Here is a 17,001-nt window from a genome sequence, read left to right as displayed (position 1 = left end):
TCCTGATTTTTTCCCTCTCCCATTTGCCTGACATTTATTCTAATAGAATTACAAACCCAGCAAATCCTTGTTTTCTTTCTCATATTATTCGGTCATGGAGCGCTTTCCAGACAGAAGTTTCTAAATCTTAATAAACACTCCCTAAAAATGTCTGACACCGATCTGTTACTGCATTTAACCCCAACTCACTCCCAAGTCATACTAAGAACTCAAGGGGTACTGGAATCTGAGATATCTGTAGCTGTTTGGAGGGGTCCTCACATTTTGAAGCTTCTTTTGCTGCCCTTGTGCGGTTTGCGACATGGAGGTAGCACTATGGTCACTGGGGATTGTCTTTCTTTGCTATTCGCTGATAAATTCTATGCAAGTATGACTAAATGTAAGAATGTTTCCATTCACTGACAGCAAGGAAGAAATTGAAACACAAAGTATATTAGAAAGTAGAAGAACTTTTTATCATACTATGATTAAGCTTTATTTAATAACAAATTAATTGTAGTCAAATTCGAATATTTGCATTTTTGTGTCCAATCCAATGTTGACACGAAGAAACACTTTCACTTTAATATATTTAAAGGGCCACTCGACCAAAAGTCTGTAGCCTATAAACTGCGCTGCTCATTCACACCTATGTATATGTGTACTTCTGGAGGTTTGCCATTGAAGGATACAGTTAGCCTTTCCCTGGCCTGAAATAGCTGATAACAGAAAACAATAGATTGCATTCAACCACCGAGCAAATGGACATGCGATTGGCTTTATATCTAGTGTCCCATCGATCATTGATCTGCATTCGACACCTGGAACCGTAAGGCCATTTATTACCATCCCAGCATCATTACCCCCCTCCTCCCATCAGATGGAGATGATATTTTATTAGAAAAGCAAAACAGCATTGACGAAAACCTTGTGTCCTGCAGCTGGTAAAATCGCAACGTTTATGGAGCCGTTACATAATGACAAATATTGTGTTTTGCTGTTGCGAACAATTGTTTTTAGCAGCGTTTTCTATATATCTTAATATTCATCTTGATAACTGATCAAAGCAAAATGATGCTCTAAACTAAAACAAACGACTGTTTAGCATGCTGTGCATGGAACAGGCGGCAAGATGCGAATTGTCTGGAAGCAAGAGTATAATTGACAGAGGTTCTCGTTTTTCAGAACCACAATGTATCCGCATCCTGTCAGAACGAGAGGGCTTGTCACTTAAACTGCCTCTTGCATCTTCTCCTCTGCTGCGGGGCACACAATATATCCCTTTTAGGCATGATTAAGCCAGAAAAGCTGCATCCTCAATAATTTAATTCATCCCAGTCATCTAGATTTAGACAAATTGATATTGGCCCAAGACCATAGACAATGTAAGTAAACTCTTCTTCCAGGGATGACAGGAGACGCAGGAACTCTCTTGCAGTTTATTAAGTTCTTTTCTTCGCAAGATGTTCATCTTCAGAGATTCATTGCGGAATGAATTGATATTTAATTATTTGGAGAGGCCGTATCTTATAGAATTTGGCCGCCAGGCTACGGATAAAATCGCAACAACAAAACAACAGCAACTATAATTTGGAAAGGTTTTTGGAGTTTTCTCTATTTTTATTGTTTTTCTCCCGAATGGCAAATTTGTCTATTTATATGTTGACACAAACCTGCCGCTGCCGTGCCTATCAGTGCTTTAGGAAAGCTGGGAGTCACCCAGCTTTCCCACAGACACCTATGAGTGCTTTCACACAAGCGGTTTTTTCATCCGAATTTCATCACTTTTTTCGGTCTGTAATGCAGAGCTAATGTTACTCTATGAGTCTATTCACATGAGCATACATGATGCGTGCAGCGTGCACTATTTTAAAGGGGTTGTCCAGGCTGGGGGCTGTTTTTTTATACGGATGACCTATCCACAGGATAGGTCATCAGTAAAGGATCGGTGGGGGTCCGACACGCAGACCCCGCACCGATCAGCCGTTCCGACTGCCTCTGGGCGCCTGAAGCTATGCAGGCAGGGTCCTGGAGTCAGAAGGCCTGGACTACTGCATAGCGGCCGTGCTGGTTTACTGCAGCTTGGCCGCTTTAGTAGGAGCAGAGTTGCAGTACTGCAGCACGGCCGCTATACTGTGACCAGGCCATCTGCTTCCGGCACCGACCCTTGCATAACTTACAGCGCCCAGAGGAGGTCGGAACAGCTGATTGGTGCGGGGTCCGGGTGTCGGACCCCAAGATCATATACTGATGACCTATCCCGTGGATAGGTCATCAGTATAAAAAACAGCCCCCAGCCTGGACAACTCCTTAAAAAATTTTGAGGATGGAAAACACACATTGAAGTCTATGAAGAGCGATTAAAATATGGATTTCATCAGTGTTACATCAGTATTGCATCCGTTTTTTATACGGGCAGTTTTATGTCATTCACTTATCTCCCTGGAGGACAGCGCATCGTTATTATGGATCCATATTGCAGACGTTTACCAATATGCTCAGGTGAAAGCAGCCTATGGGTATGTTCACACGGCGGGGGTCCGTAACGGCTGAAATTACGGGGATGTTTCAGCCTGAAAACATCCCCGTAATTTCAGCCGTACCGGCATGTGCAGGCGCTTGAACGCCGCGTCAATTACGGCCGTAATTAGCGCTGCTATTCATTGGAGTCAATGAATAGCGGCTCCAATTACGGCCAAAGAAGTGACAGGTCACTTCTTCTACGCGGGCGTCTATTTACGCGCCGTCATTTGACAGCGGCGCGTAAATATACGCCTCGTGTGAACAGACAAACGTCTGCCCATTGCTTTCAATGGGCAGATGTTTGTCAGCGCTATTGAGGCGCTATTTTCAGACGTAATTCGGGGCAAAAACGCCCGATTTACGTCCGTAAATAGGCCGTGTGAACATACCCTATAAGTAAGGAACAGGCAAAAGATTGAGATCATGAATTATAGTCACCTGGGATTTTTTACGGTGTAATACTCTATTACTGGATTTACACATTTCGTTTTTATGCAGTTTGATTTTTTAAGCCGAATCCAGGAGTAGATTCAAAAGAAAGGAAATGTATAGAGGAAAGACTCAGGGTATGTGCACACACAAAATCAAAAACGTCTGAAAATATGGAAATGTTTTCAAGGGAAAACAGCTCCTGATTTTCAGACGTTTTTTTAAGCCACTTGCGTTTTTCACGGCCGTTTTTGGAGCTGTTTTTCTATAGAGTCAATGAAAAACGGCTCCAAAAACGTCTCAAGAAGTGACATGCACTTCTTCTTCGCGGGTGTTTTTTACGCGCCATTTTTAAAAATGGCCGCGGAAAAAAACGGCCCGTCGGAACACAACGCCGTTTTTCCTATTGAAATAATTGGGCAGATGTCTGGAGGCGTTCTGCTTCGGCCGTAGACGGCCGAAATTAAGCCGTGTGAACATAATCTAAGGGTGCATTCACACGTTGCAGTTCAGTTGTGGTTAGTACTGAATAAAAAACGCACCTGAAAACCGCATGTGGTTTTACTGCGATTTGGTCTTTTTACGATGCAGTTGCGTTTTTTTACCACAATCACATTAAAAAAAAACACAGTAAAGATAAATGTGGTTTTCAGATGCGGTTTTTCGATACGTTTCTAACTGCACCTCAACCGCAATGTGTGAATGGACCCTTTATACTACTCCTCTCTTTTGGATCCACTCCTAGCTGTGGTTTACAAAACTGCATCAAAAACTGAATGTGTGAATCCAACCTGTTCTCCAGGGGCATTTATAATCAATACAGAATGCCATAGACCTGTGAACTAGTATCTTATACAGACCTCCTCATGCTCTATTTTCCGCTACAGCACTAGTAAAGTGGGGATAAAGCCATAGGCTGCTGCCTTGGAATTGTACCATGCATGTCATTCCTTGAATCCCCTTCTATGTGTATGACGTCAGCCCCTATATGTTGATGTTCTCTGCCAAGGCTCCAGACAGGCAATGGGCCAATCATGTGACTTGCATTGTGACATTTAACAGAGGCAGGGTACATAGACGGTGACGTAGGGGCTTCAAGGACCTTTCCACACACATGACACCAATGAGTATTTTCAACACATTTATATCAGGTATGCATTCTGGATCTGTAGGGGGCCCCTGTGCAAGAACAGTATATGGGCCCCTTCCTATCATATGGCTCATCATAGAGCAACTCCCTTATGTTTTTAAGCACAGTCTCTTACATGCAATCTAAGGGCACGTTCACACGTGGCAGAGTTTTTCCGCTGCAAATGTTGGTGCAGATTTGGGGCAATTACACAACGAATCTGCACCAACATTTGCATATTTGACAGGTAATTCAGACATTGCAGAAAACACAGCGGACTTGCCACAGATTTCTGTTTTTGCATTGCAAAGGCTGAAATCCGCAGTGAAATTCCGCTTCTTCTCCGCAACAGACAGTGCATGGCGCGGACTGAAAATTCTGCACCGCAGCCTATGGTCCACAGCGGAGTTTTCCGCAACGTCTAAACTAACTTTCCTGAAAATGTACAGAAACAAATGTAAAAAACGGCAGCCGGAGAATTCCACTGCAGACTGTCCGCAGCGGAATTCCACAGCAATTCCACCACGTGTGAATATGCCCTATAGACGGTAGGACGCTGCTTTTAAAGGGTAAGTAAACGTTTGACAAGCTTCTGACATGTCAGAAGTTTTGATTGGTGGAGGTCTGAGCACGGAGACCCCCACCGATCGCTAAAATAAAGCTGCCGAAGTGCTCGTGTGAGCGTTCAGCCGCTTCGTGTCTGTTCGGCTTTTTCCGGAAAGCTGATGTATCAGAGTACTGGCTCATAGACATTCTATTGAGTCCGTACTCCGATACATTGATTCCCAAAAAAAGCCGAACAGACACGAAGCGGCTGAGCGCTCACACGAGCACTTCTGCAGCTTTATTTTAGCGATCGGTGGGGGTCTCCGTGCTCAGACCTCCACCAATCAAAACTTCTGACATGTCAGAAGCTTGTCAAACGTTTAGTTACCCTTTAAGGCAGCAGTGGGCCCATGTATTTATATACTGGGGCCCTGTGCAGCTGCACTGGTTGCAGATATGGTATGTCCACCCCAGATATTTAGTAAGTTTGATTGTCATTGTTTTATTGACAGGGAAGCCACAACCAACCATACCTTTGCCCTGCAACGGAAATGTAGTGTTGAGTGCCAGCCATTCAAAAGGCTTATAGAAGGGGGTTCCAATGGACCCCCTCTATGATGTCCGTATGCCCTAATAGCTAGTGTCCTGAAAGGCATATTATGCAGCGATATGGGAGGAGGGCTTGTATCCCCATGTAATTAGGTAGATTTGTCATGCAGAATCTTGGGAAAGCTAGGTGACAACCTTTGTGGAAGCTGTTATCATGATCAAATTGGTTGTCACCCATGCACCTGTGGCACAAATTGCTGGTTAAATGTGTTTGTAGATAAAAGGTATATGGAACTAGATAAAACATTACGTAAACCGCTTGTTTTTTTTACAGCCGGTTCTTCATCTGCGTTAAGCAGTATTCAGAGAAATATATTTTCTATGAAGGAGTTAGAGCTGAGATACATTTTATTAACACACTTTGGAAAGTTTTGTTTGTGATGCCAGACTGGGGTCATTAAATTGTGCTCAGGGCGAGAGGGAAGGAATCTCTTTTCATCGCTCGCCAGCCCTGAGCTACCCTGAATCCAGAACTGACAGATGAGCGAAGCTGTTCTGATCTGTACAGTGCATGATGTTTTTAGGTGCCCGGTATTCATCTGCTGAAATCAAACTGTTCCTTAGTCTGAATTCCAATTTTGCAAAATGCCATCAATTGTATGTACCACGGTGAGGCAATATGTTCTCTAGTTGTAGTACTACAAGTTCCAGCCTGCCTCAAACAGAAGCTCAAACAGAACCTGGATACCATCTAGTCCAGCATCAAACAATAACATGAGCTGAAAATAGTAAGTCCACTATTCTTCGCCAGCTTGAGAACCTACACAACGGTTTGAATACATCCTTATAGATGGGTCCTGGTGGGTCATACAGCAGCACAGAATATTTAAGGAGAGGAGCATGCTTCCCCTTGTGGGAGTCAGTGAACATTCCACTCATGGGATGATGGTATGTTGGGTAACAGAAAGTGGAAGCAGCTAGATCCCCCAGCAGCACAGAGTATTTCAGGAGAGGAACTTTCTGATTTCACAAGAGTTAGTGACCTGTTCATACATGAGGCAAGGCTGCATAGAAAAGGGGTCATGATGAGAGAGGGGTTGTCCACTTTGGAGAAACCCCTTCTCCAAAGAAAGGTCCCATACGATATCCCTCAGCCTTTTATTATGGTGCCCCATTATGGTGCCCGGTTTAAACACCCAGGACAGAAGGTTTTGCGTTTGTTTCCCCTTTTTTGCCCCTTTCCTTGACCCTTGGGCCACTTCCTTACCCTATTCTTTACTAACAAACAGATCTCTGGAACGGGGAGTCTAGCCCAGGTTCTCGTCAAAAGGGTATGGGACCCACCATAGCTGGCGTCCCTCCCTCCAAGAGCCTCATAGCAGCCGCATGATCTGCCTGCATGGTATGTATGCCCTCGATTTGTATCTGTGCTATAAATCAGCCATTCTGGGTGTATAAGGGATAAAAAAGAAGGATTGCAGCTAATATAACTGCCATGACATCTCTCACAAGGCTTGTCACCCAGCTTTCCTAAAGTCATGAATGGCAAATTTGTCCGGTAATACAGAACACGGAATAAGTCACTTCTTAAAAAGACTGATTTTTCAGTGCAAGCGTCGAGGGAAGCTGGGTGACAACTATTATAACGGCGGCCATATTGGTTGTCACCCAGCTTTCCACGACAGACCTTTTTAAGAAGCTCCTGGATAAGATTTTTAACAACTTGACAGAATGAGAAACTCGAGAACTTTTTATTTTAGGGGGATATGTTGCAGCATTTGTGATGAGCACTCTGGATTACTTACACTAGAGTAAGTAATTGGGTGTTAGTTTAGAGGCATACGTGTACTTTTTGACACCCCTCCAAAAAAAAAAAATTGGAATCAGTATAATACTGCAATGATTATGCAAACAATTAATCAGAATGCATTGACAAATCTGTCGTTTTAAAAAAACATTAATGAGATTTTCCTAATTACAAATCCCCCGTAGCTGTATACACCTCCTTTACCAAAATGTGTAAATATGGCTGCGAGGAAGACTCTAAATCTGTCTGCAAAGCTTTTATTGCCTGTTGCGAAAGCAGGACCACAGATTGTGAGGTGTCCTTACCTAGACCCCACCGTCTATCCGCCGGGGGTTGTGCACTAAGAGCGATCCTACCTCTGCAGTTGATTTTATGGTTGATAAATTTTATGATGCTGGATTAAATCACGTTTATGATGTGACACGACTACCATGGACTCAACATTTTGTTTATTGACTTTCCTGAACGATTTGGTTTCTCTTAACTTTTCTAGAGAAAATCGCAGTCGCAGTTCTTGGTATCAGGGCTGTGCCCTGCAAGTGGTCCTTCTTTGGGGTACAATACCATACTGGCAGGGGCGTACCAAGAGTGTGCCGGGCTCCATGACCCCCAGATCGGACCCCCCAACAAATCAGACCTCTCACCCTGCAAAGTAGACCAACCCCCCCTGGCAATTTGGACCCTCTACTAAAAATTTTAGTCACCGATCTAGTCTTCCCTTGTCCACAGGAGGCCCAGCCCGGATCCCCATAGGCTGCCATTTTAGTCTGTGCCGCTGCACATACAAGGTCCTGATGCCGGGCAGCGTCAAGAGGTTATATGCGACACAGTACACAACGTCCTGAAGCTGCCCGGCCCAGACCTTCTGTACTAGGGCCTGGTGTGGCTGCCTGGGGGAATCTGGGGCTGGCCCACTGCAGGCCCCCTTGACCTCCATGTCCGGTCGCGGTCGCAGGAGTCGGTAAAAATCACAATACACTATAATACATACATTATTTAACTCTAAGAGGCCCCCAAAAATGGGATAAAAAGTGATCAAAAAGTCATATGTATCCCAAAATTGTACCAATGAAAACCACAGCTTACCCCGTAAAGAACTAGACCTATCACCGCTCCATCGACGGAAAAATTTTAAAAAAGGTTATGGCTCCCAGAATATGGAGACACAACACACATTTTTATTTAATTTTTTTAAAATATTTTTGTAAATGTAATAAATTATAAAAAAACATATACATTTGGTATTCTCGTAATCATATTGACCCACAGAATACAGGTAACATCTCGTTTTTACCACATGGTGAAGGCCGTAAAAACGAAATTCCCAAAACAATGGAGGAATCTCCGTATTTTTTCTATTCCACCCCACAAATATTATTTTTTCCCCATTTTTCAGTAAATTATATGGTGCCGTTTAAAGCTATAACTCGTCCCGCAAAAAATGCGGAGAGGAAAAAACAAAAAATTTCAAATCGAAAAATGGTTGCTGCAGCAAGCGGTTAAGAAAAATTTGGGTAAAATCTTATTGTTTTCTAAATGTATTTCCACATATAAAGAATACATAGAGTCGGTTTCCATAGGTGTCCCTATGTTTGCTTCCAGTGTTGTGTTTTCCAGTGTGTCAATAAAGTTTCCTAATTGATAAAAAAAAAAGGCCCAGCTGTGAGGATGCAGCAGGTGAGTGTTTCTGTCAGGTGTAATCTCCATCTTGTTTTCTTATTCTCTGAACTTTGTGAGGAAAATGTTGTTATATAAAAATGCGAAATGTGAATATTTAATGTGGAATGAGGAGCGTATCCAAATATATATTTATATACACCGTATATATGGCGGCTGCCTCAGTGGCCACCATATACCAAGGTTTCTGTATAAAAAAAGGAGGGAAATGTTGTAATTCAGTAATTAAATAGGTCGTGTTGAACCCATGAACGCAGCTTAAGACACATTTATCAAAAATGTGGCGCATCATAAAATTGGCGCAAGCAATGCGCGCGGTTTTGGAAATATGCGCGCCGTTTTTTATTTTGTCATATCTGACAGATTTTTTATTTTTTTTTCCACAGATATACATATCGTTTTTGCATTACATTCGCTAGATGCTACCGCCGCATTCGCGAACTATATCCATAGGTCCACACTTATCGGACAGATCCCAGTGAGTGTCTTTTTGGCATCCGCCGGGCCAGTATGCATCAAGATATGTATTATGTGACGCGCTCCGCCTTCAAAAATTTGGCGCCAAATTGCACAATTCCCTCATGCTGTGCGTTTGTTGACACTACTGTATGGGGATATTTTGCGTTCATTAGGACAATGGGGGGCACATTAAAAAGGGTGTAAAAACAGCGACAAAGTTGCCGTGTCTTTACGTGACATTAGACCACATGCACGCGATGCATATTACGTGCGGACCTGCTGCGAGTCTTTTCCACAGTGTAAGGGCTTATTCAGACTAACGTATAATACGTCTGTGCAACACGCGTGATTTTCACGCGCCTCGCACGGACCTATGTTAGTCAATGGGGCCGTTCAGACAGTCCGTGATTTTCACGCAGTGTGTGTCCGCTGCGTAAAACTCACGACCTGTCCTATATTTGTGCGTTTTTCGCGCATCACGCACCCATTGAAGTCAATGGGTGCGTGAAAATCACGCGAAGCACACGGAAGCACTTCCGTGTGACGCGCGTGATTCGCGCAACAGCAGTAAAAACTATGAATGAAAACAGAATAGTACCACGCGCTTTTCTGTTTACAAACATACAAACAGTGTCATAATGATGGCGGCTGCAAGAAAATCACGCAGCCGCGCATTATATGCTGCTGACACACGGAGCTGTTATGGACCTTTTGCGCGCGCAAAATGCCACGTTTTTGTGCGCGCGCAAAACGCACACGCTCGTGTGAATCCGGCCTTATACAGCACTAGCAATGCAAGTAAGGGTATGTGCACACACACTAATTACGTCCGTAATTGACGGACGTATTTCGGCCGCAAGTAGTGGACCGAACTCAGTGCAGGGAGCCGGGCTCCTAGCATCATACTTATGTACGATGCTAGGAGTCCCTGCCTCTCCGTGGAATTGCTGTCCCGTACTGAAAACATGATTACAGTACGGGACAGTTGTCCTGCAGCGAGGCAGGGACTCCTAGCGTCATATATAACTATGATGCTAGGAGCCCGGCTCCCTGCACTGTGTTCGGTCCGGTACTTGCGGCCGAAATACGTCCGTCAATTACGGACGTAATTAGTGTGTGTGCACATACCCTAAGATGTCAAGTAATCTCATCTACACATTTTAGAATTTTTCCGCAGGTTAATTGATCTGTGGTGCGTATTTTAAAATATGCAGCACGTCAGTTTATCTTGTGTTTCCGGCGCAGAATTGTATCTGACAAGATTATTAAAACAAATTGCACCAAAATCCTCAGCATAAAATCTGCTCCTATTTTCACGTCACCGTGTGAAAACCGCAGCTAAAAACGCATTAAAAAAAAACCCCCACAATGTTATGGTTGGGTTCTCACAGTGCAGATTTGCTGCAGATTTTGCATGGGTTTTTTGTTGTTTTTTTTTAGCCAAAACTAGAATTGGATCCAGTAGAGCAGACCTATAAGCCCTTTCTTTATATATTTCTTCTGTTTTGGGTTCCGTTCCTTGTTTTGGCTGAAAAAAAAAAAAACCATGCAAAATCTGCACTGTGGGAACCCAAACTTAGTGCGGAATTACTTGCGTTTATCTGCGGTTTTGGTGCGGATTTTCTGCATCCGATTTCATCTCTGACTTAGTTCCCGCCTGGTGAGTCAACTGCTGGCCAAGTTGGTCAGGCATGCCCGCGGCTCCCTCCATCCTGTTCTATGGGAGTTTTGGAAACTGCGTTCTCCATTCACACCCCACCTGGATATGGCAGCCAGCGCCCGCTCCACCAGGCATAGCGGGGGTTGAGAGAACCCCGTTTTCCACGTAGGTGCAGGTCCCATTGCTGGGACCCACATCTAGCACACATTAAGGTCCCATGCTCACGACCGTAACATGCCCCGTAATTACGCGCCCATTCATTTTGTCAGGTCCGTATTTCAGGGTAGCTTCCTTCCCCCTGTTATTTCACACCGAATAACCACCTCTGTAAATTGAAAGCTGAAGGCATGCCTGGAAAGAAGTAAACCAGCCAGAGATGTTGGCACACAGCTTTCCTCAGATCAGACAGGAAGCGAACTGAACTTTATTCAGAACAAAGAAACACAGAAACAGACACATGCCCCCTCCCTAGAGATGTGGGACGTGCTTAAGCCCCCCTTGGCTTCTCAGCTGTAAGTTCTTCTGTACATTCTTCTTTGCATTCCAGGGGGCGGTGTCTTCCATAGGCGTGTTATGCAGGCTCTTTGTGTTCCATGAATCCAATCTCTTTGTGCAATATACTGAATATATATATATGTGTAAGGATAATATTTTTCAAACAATATACATGGTAATGATCCCTGACAATTTATATGGCCGTATGTCTACGGGAGGGTGTCCGTGCCGTAGAAACCTGCCGAAAAAAATAGGACGTGTCCTATTTTATTATTTTACGGACCGTGCACTTATACTTTACAATAGGAGCACGGCTCGTAAAAACGGCCGGCTATTTGCGACCGGCCGTGCCCATAATTACGGGCACGGTCGTGTGCATGAAGACTAAGAAACTGCTGAATAGGACAACACAAGGACCTATAGTCAGTGTTTTGTTTTTTATGTAAGGCCCCTTGCACACGACCGTGGAAGGGAAGGTGTCCGGGCCGTAGAAGTGTAGGGCAAAAGATACTTAGTATGGGAGCACGGGCCAAAAATGCGGGCGGCCGTCGACGGCCAGCCGTGCCCTCAATCGCGGCCCATGGTTACGGGCACGGCCGTGTGCATGGGGCCTAAGGGGAAATTCTCTTGCCCAAACATTTGACTGCAGTGCAATATGTGAGATTGGGAGTAACAATAAAGAGTATATATATATATGAACTGATCATTTCTGTTGTTACAGCATGAAACCTTAGAACAATGCACAGCAGCCTCCTCCTGCCTTCCTTGCTAATTTGGAGACAGTTAAATACAATTCCTGGACAGAACGGTCTTTGATGCAAATTGCTGCAGACAGCACATAATAACACGGCTTGGTGTTTTCCAGGCATAATAGTGAAGGCACCAACAATACAAGCCAGAAACAGACCTGGGGGCTTCAGTGTTCAGGTCTCTGCAAATCACAAAATCAAGCTGAATGACCCTTCAGGTGCTTCTACCAGGTAAAAAATAAAAAAAGGTTTTGCTTCAAACAGGAATACACCAGAGGGCAGTGTCTTACAAAAATTGACAAGCTGCGGGTAGCCTCATCAAGAATCTGGAAAAAATTATTATGTAAGGTTTAGGCTCTGTTCACATCACGTTAATGGCCTCCATTTAACGCATACGATAGGAGACGCATCGCATCTGGGACCCATTGAACTGCACGTTTTTTTTTAAATAAGTGACAATTCGCTGTTTCTTGGCATATTAAAACTGAAAACGTACGTTTAATGGAGGCTGGTGACGAATGCCGTACAGTGGTATCTGTCATCTATTCCATACTTTATTCTTTTTGGTAGTATACTAACGTATACCGGCCAGACGGAGGCATAAGGGACGCTCTAGCGTATAAGTCGGGAGATTTCCTGGCGTGCACGCTAAATGTATGGCGGAAACGTGAAGTGACAGCTACATTGTATTATAAATTATATTTCTGGAGAGAAAATTGCATTTGTGTGATTATATATTAATAAGCTACACTGCAATAACCACATACAATTATGAATCCAGTATCTTCACACCTCCTTGTAAAGACTTATAGATTTTTCTGCTCTCCTTTGATGGGATCCAATCCCATGTTGGCAAGTAGAAGTCACGTTTTTAAAAAATAACTTTTTTTTTTTACCCCAAAGTAAGCCATAAATGACCTAAAAACTATATACCTGCCTCAGATACCCCCATGACCGTGCCTGCCACACAGATGCCCCCATGACCGTGCCTGCCACACAGATGCCCCCATGACCGTGCCTGCCACACAGATGCCCCCATGTCCGTGCCTGCCACACAAATGCCCCCATGACTGTGCCTGCCACGCAGATGCCCCCAGGACTGTGCCTGCCACGCAGATGCCCCCAGGACTGTGCCTGCCACGCAGATGCCCCCAGGACTGTGCCTGCCACGCAGATGCCCCCAGGACTGTGCCTGCCACGCAGATGCCCCCAGGACTGTGCCTGCCACGCAGATGCCCCCAGGACCGTGCCTGCCACGCAGATGCCCCCAGGACCGTGCCTGCCACGCAGATGCCCCCAGGACCGTGCCTGCCACACAGATGCCCCCAGGACCGTGCCTGCCACACAGATGCCCCCAGGACCGTGCCTGCCACACAGTTGCCCCCAGGACCGTGCCTGCCACACAGATGCCCCCAGGACCGTGTGTGTCAGCCACAGATGCCCCCCGAAGCGTAGCTTGGCTTTCCTTTACCCAAGGGAAAGATTATTTGCTGCCCTAGTCCTGTATCTAAATATTGTTTGTGTTAGTACCCAGCACTGGTACACATGACCTTTCAGCACCTTATTCCCACTACATTACTAGTTGTCCCCTTGTTCCTGATATATTTTCTCTCAAATGTGCCAGAACCCTTAGGCTATGTGCACAAGACCTCTTTTCAGACGTAATGGAGGAGTTTTACGTCTCAAATTACGCCTGAAAAGACGGCTCCAATACGTCGGCAAACATCTGCCATTGCTTGCAATGGGTCTTACGAAGTTCTGTGCAGACGAGCTGTCATTTTACGCGTCGCTGTCAAAATACGGTGCATGAAATGACAGCTCGTCAAAAGAAGTGCATGTCACGTCTTGTGACGTTTTTGGAGCTGTTTTCTCATAGACTCTATTGAAAACCGCTCCAAAAACGGCCGTGAAAACGCCGCGGAATACGCGAGTTGCTCAAAAAACGTGGTGTTCCCTTGAAAACAGCTCCGTATTTTCAGACGAATTTTGTTAATCGTGTGAACATACCCTTATTTACATGTTGTTGAGTCACGGTTTTGTTTGTTTTTTGCAATCTGTGGGGGAGATGTTTCAAAACTGGTGCAAAGGAAAAGTGGCGTTATTGCCCATGGTAACCAATTAGGCCACTGCTATTATTTTCTAAAGGGTCGCTGAAAACTAAAGGGTAAAAGCTGATTAGTTGCCATGGGAAACAACTCCACTATTTCTTTGCATTAATTTTGATGTATATTCCCCACAGTGTGTTTTTTTTCCATGGTTTTACGAAAATCATGACAGAAACTGCTACCCAACCGTTATGCGTAAATACGGCCTGAAGCCCCAGCCCTGCATAGGATTTGCATCTGAGAAACTATGTATCAGCACATTAGTAACAGCGGAAGTCTGGGAACTCTCTGCTTCTATCGTACAGGACGCAACTACCGAAATGCCAGAAACAAAGGAATTTCTTGGGTTTGACCTCTTATCTCATTTCAGCCAATCTCAAGAAGAATCCTAAAAAAAAACATTGCTTGAGTTTTAGGGTATGTGCACACACACTAATTACGTCCGTAATTGACGGACGTATTTCGGGCACAAGACCCGGACCGAACACAGTGCAGGGAGCCGGGCTCCTAGCATCATACTTATGTACGATGCTAGGAGTCCCTGCCTCTCTGCAGGACAACTGTCACGTACTGAAAACATGATTACAGTAAGGGACAGTTGTCCTGCAGCGAGGCAGGGACTCCTAGCATCGTACATAACTATGATGCTAGGAGCCCGGCTCCCTGCACTGTGTTCGGTCCGGTACTTGCGGCCGAAATACGTCCGTCAATTACGGACGTAATTAGTGTGTGTGCACATACCCTTAAACTATAGAACTTTGGCACTATTTGGTTCCGTCCACTGGAACCAAGCAGATCTCTTGAACATTGCTTGGAATCGAAACGCTATAGAGAAAAGAGCAGTAGTTACCGATCACAACCAATCTGAATCCATTAGGAAAATGATTGCCTAGTTTACTTTACTATTGCCCGGAAAAAGTGCATGTGCATCTTGGGCGCCTCCTTCCTTACGTTCTGGTTACAAAAATAAATATGAACTCTTCTATCAAGTGGGAAATCTTAATGTCTATTGCCAGCTTAAGACATCTGTCCAGTGACAGCAAATATCTTTATGCATTGTGTAAAGATCAGTGAAGCATATATTGCTGGGTTACACAAACCAATTCTTCCCAGAGCTGTCCTTCTTTGGAGGCATAATAACTACATTAATATAATATTCATCATTCCACCGGCCATCAAAGGTAAGACAGGCTTCATGCGTAACTGGGGTATGTTTGTTGCCTTTAATAATGCAGAAAGTTGCAGATCTTATAATCCAGTTCCATCAAGCTATCGGGAAAAAGCAGCAAGCTGTGTGTGGGAGCGAAAATCTCTCTGGTACCTGATCGCTGATAGGAGCCATCATGGCGTAACCAGCGGGTCTTGTTAGATTCCTGCAGAGATAACTGCTTCAGAGGATCAACCCATTATCACAAGCGTGTGATTCTCTTCTCCGGCTCTTTCAAACACCCTTGAAACTTTAGTTTAAAATTCTTTAACATCTGCCTCTGTACATTGAACTGGTATCATTCCCCACAAGAGCTCGGCAAGTTGGGGGGGGGGGGGGGGCTCTCTAATCCATTGTTTTCTGGTTCAGAACCTCATCTCTTTGCTGAGTATTCACATATCTCCTCTGGGTGAAATGTTATCTTTTCTGCAACCTGTTTTTGGTTTTTTTCCAGTAAGGTTATTAGGACCGTGTCTCGGTTTGCATAGGGGCCCATACACATAATGATAGCTGCCATCGGAAAGTGTCAGTTATTATTATGTCTATGTTACGTAACCGATCATATCTAAGCAATGGAGATTTGTTTCTTCGGTCAAAACCATCTCAGGATATTATTTACGTTCTTAGTTGTTACTAAATTGGCTAAGCCCTTCCATATGCCCTATTCGGACATATGGGTGGCATAGAGGGGGACTACCCTGCCCAGGACCACTTCCTTCTATTAGCCAGAGTATAGAGCAGCTAACAAAGATTGGCTCTTGCTCTGGAGGACCTGACTAGTCCATGCATGATATGAATAGCCAGTAATTTGAGTGGCTGACGTCTAATACTACATATCGCCTGTAGCGGTCGCTGCAGGGGAAATATATGGCTGGCCGCAGGTCCGGCGATTAACTGTTATCCTGCATCAGGTCAGCTTTAATCTTAAAATAGTTTACTTTTCAAGATCTTTGCTTGCTGTCAGTGAATAAGGACACTCTTGCTCCTGATCATGTTCACTCTACACAAGTGTGCAGCACATAGATTGTATTGCTTCTCTTTTTTTGGGAGAAGATCTGAGGATCAGAGTGAGAGTTATGGGCTTTTTTTTCCTGGGTGGTATTAATTGTGGGCAGTGTGAGGGGAAACACATTTGTAACTGTTTTTTGTTTATTTGTTAAATTGAAAATAAAAAAAACTTCTTAAAAAAAATAAAAAATTGTGGTGGCTGCTTTGTAAATAGCCCCTATAAGCCTCCACGTAGACCGACTCTCGCCTTAGTCTTGCACTACTGCTGGCCACTGCACTGACTATTTTGGGTTTTGTCTCTGCTACATACACTTCACCGCCCAACCCAGCTATCTAGACATTGGGGCCTCACACGCCACCCCTGCTCGCTCTTTAGGTACTGTCGTCACCCCAGGCCCAACGACGAATGCTTACGAGATCGGTCTTCACCAGTCGAACTCGGGCTCCTCAGTTCCAGCTCCAAAGCAGTCGGTCTTTCTCCTCCTCCACAGCAGCTTTTACGACTTTCCCCTCCTTGCAATAACACCTCTCCTGTATAGGACTGCAAGGATATTCAGAAACCTGAGAACCATGCTGCCCAGGACCTATTTCACCGTTCTCTTCAACCAAAACTCATTGTATGGTAAAGTGGAAGTGGCCACAGCTTTATTATATAACAATTTATTGTTTAATAAACATA

General features: G+C 44.5%; 1 long non-coding RNA gene across 8 annotated transcripts in view; it reads left to right on the top strand.

Annotated features, from left to right (window-relative positions):
• The first annotated feature begins 8,608 nt into the window (after window positions 1-8,608).
• Window positions 8,609-17,001, top strand: part of LOC142661161 (uncharacterized) — a 354,813-nt gene continuing 346,420 nt past the window's right edge. For 7 of the 8 annotated variants that reach the window (XR_012850659.1, XR_012850662.1, XR_012850657.1 and 4 more), the window contains exons 1-2: window positions 9,032-9,117; window positions 11,975-12,233. This is a non-coding gene — a long non-coding RNA (uncharacterized LOC142661161). Of the gene's footprint in view, window positions 8,640-9,031; window positions 9,118-11,974; window positions 12,234-17,001 lie in introns of those variants that run through there. The other variant, XR_012850656.1, reaches the window with a different exon arrangement.

This window comes from Rhinoderma darwinii, chromosome 9 (assembly GCF_050947455.1).
Source record: "Rhinoderma darwinii isolate aRhiDar2 chromosome 9, aRhiDar2.hap1, whole genome shotgun sequence".
Lineage (NCBI taxonomy): Eukaryota > Metazoa > Chordata > Amphibia > Anura > Rhinodermatidae > Rhinoderma > Rhinoderma darwinii.
This window is presented reverse-complemented; position numbering and strand designations above follow the sequence as displayed.